Raw genomic sequence first — 8152 nt, 5'->3', positions numbered from 1 at the left:
GATTCCCAGAATCCCAGAGTTTGGATTCAGAGTGAGTGAGTGTAGATAACATCATCCAGAGTGATGCTCTGAAGAGCAGGGGTTCTTTTTCAGAACTGACCTGAATCCCAATCCTACAGAAGAACTCACACAGCAGACAGACTGTATTCAGATAGAAACTGGGCAATATCAGTGCTATACAGGAATTGAGCCTACTCCCTAAAGATCAAGGTAGTAAAGAGGAGAGACTGCCCTTTGAGGTTCTGGAGAACCTGAGAGAAAATGAATGGATATTTGTTCTTGTTCATTTTTTTCATTACTATCTTCATAGAAATATCCCTTTGTAAAAGTTAATAGATGGGTAAGTAGTAAAATAGGATTGGGGGACAGGGCAAGGGACCAAGGGAGAGAGAGAGAGATCATGAGAGAATCAGGGAGGAAGGAGAGAAAATGATACCCCCCAACTACGGTCAAGTTGCATGCCAGCAGAATTACAGGTCTTATGCAGCCCAGCCAGATCAAGGATATGCACAGAACACCCAGGTATGGGAAACAAAGTTATGGAAGCCATGGGCAACCTAAGATCTCAGCTATCCACAGGCTCAGAGTGCATATGGACAGTCTCCAATAAGTTATACTGCACTTCAAGCTTATCGTCAGCCTGGCCCAGGATATGGGACAGGAGCCTAGGATACCAACACTGCTACAGTTACGACCACCCAGGCTTCCTACGCAGCTCAGTGTGCACGTGGCACTAGCCGGCTTACCCCCACCTATGGGCAGCGGCCAGCAGTCGCCCCCGCACCTGTGAGAGCCCAGAACCGTAGCAAGCCGGCTGAGACTAAGCAGCCTCACTCTAGTACAGCAGGCTACCGCCAACCCAGACAGAGCAACTACAATTACTCACAGGTGCCGGGCAGCTACCCCATGCAGCCAGCCACCGCACCTCCGTCCTATCCTCCGACCAGCTATTCCTCCACGCAGCCGGCTAATTACGATCAAAGCAGTTACTCCCGGCAGAATACTTAAGAGCAGCAGAGTAGCTATGAATAGCAGAGTAGCTATGGTCCACAGAGCAGCTATGGGCAGCAGCCCCCCACTGGTTATTCCCCCAAAACTGGATCCTACAGCCAGGCTCCCAGTCAATATAGCCAACAGAGCAGCAGCTACACGCGGCAGAGTGCGTTCCGGCAGGACCATCCCAGTAGCATGGGTGTATGTGGGCAGGAGTCCGGAGGCTTTTCCCGACCTGGAGAAAACCGCAGCATGAGCGACCCTGATAACCCGGGCAGAGGGAGAGGGGGATTTGATCGTGAAGGCCTGAGCAGAAGTGGGCAGGAGGAGGAGGAGGAAAACTCCATGGAGTGGGTGCTGGAGAGCTCTGTGGCTTTCATAGGCCTGGTGGACCTATGGAAGAAGGACCAAACCTTGACTTAACCCTCCCCCTTCCTGTAGATCTAGATGAAGACTCCAAAATCAGTGCAATTTATGTACAAGGACTGAATGAAAATGTGACTGTTGATGAGCTGGCAGACTTTTTCAAACAGTGTGGGGTTGTCAAGATGAACAAAAAGACCAGGCAGCCCATGATAAACATTTACTCAGATAACAGGAAAAAATCAAAAGGAGATGCTTCAGTGTCCTACGATGACCCATCTATTGCAAAGGCTGCAGTAGAATGGTTTGATGGGAAACACTTCCAAGGGAGCAAAATTAGTGTCTCTGGCTTAAAGAAACTTCCAATGAACAGTATGTGAGGTATTGCCATCCTGTGAAGGCAGAAGGATGCCTCCCCCCTCCGAAGAGGGCCTGGAGGGCCAGGAGGACCCATGGGTCAGTGGCAGGCAAAGAAGGAGACAGGGGAGGACTAGCAGTTCCCAGTAAACTCATCAGGAGGGGAAACATTCAGCTCAGAGCAGGGGATTGTTAGTGCTAGGGCACTGTGGAAACCAGAATTTTGCTTGGAGAACAGAATGTAATCAGCATAAGGCCCCTAAACTAGAGGGATTTCTTCCCCCACACTTTCCACCTCCAGGTGGTGATCGTGGCAGAAGTGGCCCTAGTGGCATGAGGGTGACAGAGGTAGTCTCATGGATAGTGGAGGGCCTGGCTGTATGTTCAGAGGAGGCCGAGGTGGAGACAGGTGGCTTTCAGGGAGGCCGAGGAAAGGAGAGAGGAGGTTTTGGTAGAGGAAGAAGAGGAGGACCTGGAGGTCACCCCAGATCTCTCATGGAACAAATGGGAGGCAGGAGAGGAGGACATGGAGGATCCATAAAAACGAATAAAGGTAAGCACCATCAGGAGTGCAGAACCAGCCTTACTAGAAGCAAAAATTCTGCAGAACTGCATTTAATACCAGATTTATTTTTAAAGCCAGAAAATGTTTTAAATGTTTTAAATGTATTATGTTGGCCATAACATTATGATTCTTTGTCTGTTCTTTAGTATTTTTCACCATTTGTGGAGAAACATTAAAACAAGTTGAATGGTAGTACCCTGAGGTTTTTTTTCCCTTCATTTAAGGTAGTTGTTAAAAAAGACTAATAAACCAAAAAGAAACCATTGTTGTGAGCAGGCTCAAATATCATTGTGTGGAGATCCAGGAGAAGAACTAACTATAACAATGCTAATGATTATTTTTTTTAATAAAATTCCAAATGTTTATAAATATAAAAAATAAGAATGGGGTGCTAATCATTGATCCCTAACAACACAGGCACTACAGTTAGTGGAAGCTTCAGTTGATAATGGTGTTTATCCTTCCTTTTCAAAAAGAACTAAAGACACAATTAAAGACACAAGACACAAGTTTTGACTTGCATGTGAATAGGATTTATGTGAGGCAGAATTGCACCAAATTGTCCACCTCACTTTCCCTTTCAGAGACATCTAAGTCCAGTAGCAAACTCGGACATCTGGCAATGGCTTGGGATATAGTGGATGACCTTGGTGTTATCAGTATCTGACCAAGCTCTAAGCTCTCCCCGGAACCTGTTTCAGCCACTTTCATGGCCATTGGAATAAATTGTTCTCATTCACCCATTCTGCCAGGGGAAGTCTTTACATCCTCCTAATTTACTATTGGGTTTGAGGCCTATTGGTAACCCTCAATTTGGTTTAGCCTTCTGCCAAGACAGTTTTATTGAGGTGTGGCTGTTGTACATTGTAGATCTCCTTGGAGCCACAGGTAAGAGTTGAATGGCAGGTGGACATCAAATGTTGGACGGGTAGCCCTGAAAAGGCTTGGTAAACCCTCACTTTAGATGTGATAATCCTTTGTGAACACTCAATTCACTCCTAAAATTCTGAGGCAGAAGATGTAGCTGGTCTGGTTCTGGGAAAGTGAGCCAGAAAGAACATCTTACACTTAGAGCCTTTCTAGCTCTCCTAAAATGTTTTTCTCCTTAGGTCCCTTCCATTTCTTCCATGCTATTTTCTGTCTTCTAACAAATTATACTCACTCCAGCTGTGACAATCCACTTCAATGTTCTAAAATTCTATTCTAAGGTCTCTCAGTTCTAACACTCTAAGTTTACATAATTTGTACAAATTTAACATTTAATAAATGTTTGTTGAATTTGCATTTGAATGTTTCTTAGCTGTTCAGTTATTTTGTAGTAGACAAATTGCAAGTTCCACAGTTTTCAAAATGAAGTCATTTTATGAATGCTTACCATTCCCAAACAGCAGGAGGTACTGCTATGCAAAAAACGAAAATAAACACATTTTCTTCCTGGCTATTTATGATGTGCCCACCTCCTTTCAAGCACCATCACTCTCTTTCAAGGCAGTATGTAAAGACTCTAAGGAGAGGATTTAATGTACATCCAGCTGAGCTGCCAATATTACATCTGATTTCCAAGGAAAATTACTAATATCAATCAAACCATCTCTGAATTAGATATGCATTAGTGGAGCCCACAGCAAAGCATCCCAATGTGGTTGGACTTTTCAGAAGGCTGATTGAAGCAAAGGCCCTTTCCATTAAACAGCAAACAAAGAGGAAAAACCTAATTTTGCCCAATTTGAGTATGTCTCTCTTTTCTGCAATAAGACAATTTTTAGTTATCAACCCAATGAGGACTGGCCAGTTTTTTTGAATTAAAAATATCTTTTTCTCCAGTTACTTCTGACTGGAAAAAACTAGCCCTCAAGTGTTTGGGCATGATGATAATAATAATATTAATAATAATAATAATATCTTATGTTATCTAGTATAATGGAAAGAGACTTGGGCTTAAATCAGGAAATTTGGTGTACGAAGCTGGCTATTAATGATGTGATCATTGGCAAATTTCTTCACCTTTCTGAGTCTGTTTCCTCATTTATAGAATTGGGATAAAGTTACCCCAAGGCCTAAACTCCCTAGCATTGTGCATTATGGGAGAATCACTTTGTAAATTTTAAAGTCTGAATGAAAAAAATTCAGATAAGCTTGAGAAGACTGATATGAATTGACACAGAATGAAATTGGTAGAAACAGAGGAACAATTTACAATATGATTACAATCATATGAAAGAAACCTGCTTTAAAAGATGTCATATGTGGCTCTTTTAAACAGCAAGATTCAGACCAATTCCAACAGACTTGTGATTGAGAGACCCATTTGCACCCAGAGAGGACTGTGGGGACTGACTGTGGATTACAGCATAGTATTTTCACTTTTAAAAAAAATGTCATAATGGGGATTTACAGATTCACAAAACATTACTTTCAGGAAGCTAATAATAAAATATTTTTCCCCACCTCTTGAAAAAAAATTAATAGACTAGATGTGTAAAATGATACACACATTTCTATACATTTATTTTACTCATCTATACTTAATTTTCTATAAGTGAAGGCTTAGAAGTGAATATAGAGTATTTTAAAGAAAGAACAAAGCACTGATAAAAGTTTTAAAATACACCAAATAAAGAAAAAAAGAATTCAAGAGACACAAATAGGACAATTTTGTTATTACCTAGTCACATGTAATATACACTTAAAAAAAACCTATGCAAAATAGTTTCGTGGTTTTATGCATAATCTACATTTTTACATATTGAAATGTTTATTGATGACTTAGTTTATGATAAAATAGAATTTTTTAATAATTTAAAACCATAGAAATGTGGATTACTATCATGTCTCTTAACATTGTTGTTGCTTAGTAGTTCAAAGGCACTTGACTTTTCATGATCCTATGGACCATAGCATCCAAGTACTATCCAGGGGGTTTTCTTAGCAAAGATAACTGGAGTGGTTTGCCAAAATTAAGTGATTTAACCAGTCACATTGCTAGTAAGTATCAGAGGCCAAATTTGAACTCAGATCTTCCTGATTCTAAGCCTTGAAATCTATTCACTGAGCATCTCACAGCCTCCTATTCATAGATAGAAGATGAGCATGAAGGAATGGAAAAAAACAGATAGATAGATAGATAGATAGATAGATAGATAGATAGATAGATAGATAGATGATAGATAAATCCAATGACTATATTGAACTATCTCACAAAAGAGCTGCGGATAAATGAATGAATGAAAATTTAAGCATTGGTGGGTGGTTTCCAATTAGTAAACAGAAGGTTCCATTTAACAAATACCTCCAGCAACACAAGAAAACTCTGAAAATGTGAGGATCCTTAACATTTGATGTTCTGGAAGTTACCGATCCAACTTTCCCAAGTGATCAAAGTTACAACTCTAGCTGCAGTTGTTTCTCTGAAGCTCCTGAAACTCAGTCCAGCCATCCAATACAACTCAAATAGAAGAGGAACTTGGCTAGGATATAGAAACTAAAGATGAAGAATGTAACAAAAATGTGGAGAAGTCCTCCACATTTCTTTTGACAAAAATTCAAAGCACTGCATTTCATTTGCTACAGTCATTGTCTTGCTAAGTGCATTACAAGAGAAATAGTTTGCTGATCAATTTATTATAGCTGTCTATATATCTCTTCTAATTTGCCATAACCTTTTTCTTTGATCTTATCATGCATTATCACTACCAATTCCCTTTCAACAATGAAAGAGGGTTTAATACTAGACACAGTGCTAAACACTGGGGATACAAATATCAAAGCAATAAAAATCTCTGCTCTCAAGGAACTTACATCCTAATGGAGAGAGATATCACCCATTGGAAAATAGTTGCTTAGAAAGAGGCCTTTGGTCTAGGAAGTCACAGAACTGAGGAGTGAATAACAGAGAGGTAAAATGAAAAACTGTTTTTAGAAGCTATAGTAATATTGACTTTCTTTACAATTTCCAGAGCAAAAGATAAAAACAAGTTTTATAAAGCAAAGATGCAGGTGGGAAAACAGGTAGATGGAAAGACCACTTAAAATCTCCTTCGGGCTACCTCTAGCACTTCTTATACCATGTTCTTAATACTGAAGTTCACTTCAGTCCTTGAATTCACTCCCCCTTAGAAGTGTCCTCCCTCCATGGATCCCCTTCTCCCTCTGACTGGAGTGTTTCACCCAGAATGTCCATTTAACAAAGCTTCCCTGTCTCATTCCTCTCCAGATTGCACTCTGCACTATCTCTACAATGCTAGGTATCTTTATGCTACCTACCCTGTCTCACTCTTCACTTTCTGCCACATTGAGAAATGCAGCATTAAGCCTCATGTAAAATTATTTGTAGTAATCATGAAAATGTCTTACTTTGAAATTAGTAGAACCAAGAGAATACCGTACACATCAACAGCAAGATCATATGATGATCAATTCTGATGAACCTGGCTTTTTTCAACAATGAAGTGATTCAGGCCAGTTCCAAAGGTCCTGTGATACAGAGAGACATCTGTACCTAGAGAGAGGACTATGGGGACTGAATGTTAATCACAACACAGTATTTTCACTTTTTGTTGTTGTTTGCTTGCATTTTATTTTCTTTCTCATTTTTCCCTTTTTGATCTGATTTTTCTTATATAGCATGATGATAATTGTGGAAATATGTATAGAAGAATTTCAAACGTTTACTATATATTGGATTACTTGCCATCTAGAGGAGGGGATGGGTAAAAGGGAGGAGGAAAAAAAATTGGGGACACAAGGTTTTACAAGAGTGAATGTTGAAAATTATGCATATGTTTTGAAAATAAAAAGCTTTATACAAATTTTTTAATTTAAAAAAGATGTCTTATAATATTTTATGATTACAAAGCAATTTTATAAACATTATTTTTTCTGATACTTAAAAGTTCTGTGGGGTAGGCAAATCAGAGAATATTATCCCCCATTTTACTAACATTTTAATTTTACATTGCCTAAATTTCCTTGTATACCTCTTCCTCCGTCTCAGAGAAACATCCCATATAACAAAGATTTTTTTAAAGGAAAAAAAGGAAAAGCAAAATAATCATTACATTGAAAATATCTAACAATAAATGTAATGTTCCATACCCATGGAGTTGAGGAGATAGCTTCTTATATGTCTTCTTAAGGACTTATGCTTGTTCCTTGTAATTTTACAACACTGCTACTAATTATTTTGTGCATGTTCTTTCTGGTTTCATTATTGTGGTCATTATATATAGTGTTTTCTTGGTTCTGATTGTTTTGAATCAGTTCTTTAAGTTTTCCCACAGTTTTCTTTATTCTTTATGTCTGTCATTATTTCTCATATTGTTACATTCCTATATATTTGTGTATGACAACTAGTTTGACCATTTCCTAATTAATGGGCAGTTCTTTAGCATCACAAAAAGTACTGTAACAAACATTTTGGTATTAATGAGATTTTTCTTGTTATCTATGATTCTCTTAGGGCATATGACTAATAGAAGAATCCCTGGGTTAAATTATATGGACATTTTAGTCACTTTAGTTGTATAAACAGGTATCCCAACTTAGTACGTATTTCAGCTACTAAAATTTTTATAATAAAAAAATCTCGGAACCAGAAAGGTGAAGTCATTTGTGCAAATCCTCACAGTTAAGTGAAGGCAAGGCAAGTTCTTGACTCAGGTATTCTGCTATGTGTTTTACTGTGTTGCACTACCTTCAAAAGCTCTATAGATTTTATTGTGAACTCAAAGTTAATCGTGTGTGTGTGTGTGTGTGTGTGTGTGTGTGTGTGTGTGTGAGTGAAAAAGAATAAATTCTTGTTAAACACACTCTATCCTACCCCCCAACCTCATTCTTTTAACTTACACATCTGGAGTATTTCTGAGGTATATCTTC

At 38.9% G+C, this 8152-nt stretch overlaps 1 pseudogene; it reads left to right on the top strand.

Annotated features, from left to right (window-relative positions):
- Window positions 1–429: 429 nt before the first annotated feature.
- On the top strand, window positions 430–2471 carry LOC127547819 (RNA-binding protein EWS-like; annotated as a pseudogene).
- Window positions 2472–8152: the final 5681 nt, after the last annotated feature.

This window comes from Antechinus flavipes, chromosome 1 (genome assembly GCF_016432865.1).
Source record: "Antechinus flavipes isolate AdamAnt ecotype Samford, QLD, Australia chromosome 1, AdamAnt_v2, whole genome shotgun sequence".
In the NCBI taxonomy this organism is placed as follows: Eukaryota; Metazoa; Chordata; class Mammalia; order Dasyuromorphia; family Dasyuridae; genus Antechinus; species Antechinus flavipes.
This window is presented reverse-complemented; position numbering and strand designations above follow the sequence as displayed.